Here is a 1,006-nt window from a genome sequence, read left to right as displayed (position 1 = left end):
CCTGGACGCGGCGCAGGGCCGGGGCGCGAGACAGAGGCACGGCAGGCCCGGGGCCTCCGCCGCCGCCCTCTCCCGGCGCCACGGCGCGGAGCTGCGCTGGGCTGGGCTGGGCGCTTAGCCTACCGCTCTGTTGCCGCGGTCGTCCCTGGTTACTGGGCGCCGCGGCACATTCTCGCTGCTGCGCTCCCTTCGCCACCGCCCCTGCGCTCCCCACCTCCCACCTCCCGCCCGCACCGGCACGCCAGGAGGTGGACCCGGAGCCGCCACTCAGAGCGCGGCGCCTCCTCCCGCCCCGCACCCGCCCCGCCTGGTCCTCTGAGAGAAAGAAGCCGGGCCAGCCGAGGGGCTTCCCCTTTCCTATGCGCGCCCCTGGGCAATGGTCACACCCGCCACCCCGCTCCTGGAACCGGTTCCTAGCGCTCCAGTTCCTTCTCGGCGGGGCGGAGCCGGGTGGGCCCAGGAGATCTGACGTGAATGAGAACAAGTCCCTACCCGGTTAAATTCATTCATTCGACACGCTTTTGTGGAGCCCTAAGTACACAGAGGGGAACCAGGCAGATGCGGTCTCTGCCTTACTGGGCGGGGGCTGGCACTGCTATACAGGATGTTGCATGCTGTGATGGGGGGCGTCTACCCGCGGCCTGGGGGAAGGTGACCTCCAAGCCCGGCCTTGGGAAAGGAGGGTGTCTAGAAAAGTGTTTGGGGCCCTGAAAACCTAGAGGAGGGAATCGAAGCCTGAAGGTCAGGCTGTCGCCCTGAGCCCAGGGAGAGGGGCAGGGTTAGTGGGGTACATCTGTAAGTCCAGCTCTCCCTAAGGGACTGGACCTCTAGCCACCAGCGCCCATGGAGGGATTAAAGCAGGAGATGACAGGGTACGATTTTCGCTTAGAAAGTTCTCTAGCTTCTGCGTTCCCGGGCCTGCGAAGGTGGGGGGCGGGTAGGGGGAGTTCAGGCAAAGGTGATGAGGGCCCGTAAATCCTTCCAGGGTGGACAGAAGCCTTTTTTG

This window comes from Chrysochloris asiatica, unplaced genomic scaffold (genome assembly GCF_000296735.1).
Source record: "Chrysochloris asiatica unplaced genomic scaffold, ChrAsi1.0 scaffold00014, whole genome shotgun sequence".
In the NCBI taxonomy this organism is placed as follows: domain Eukaryota; kingdom Metazoa; phylum Chordata; class Mammalia; order Afrosoricida; family Chrysochloridae; genus Chrysochloris; species Chrysochloris asiatica.
The sequence above is the reverse complement of the archived record's forward strand: the minus strand, read 5'-3'. Positions refer to the sequence as shown.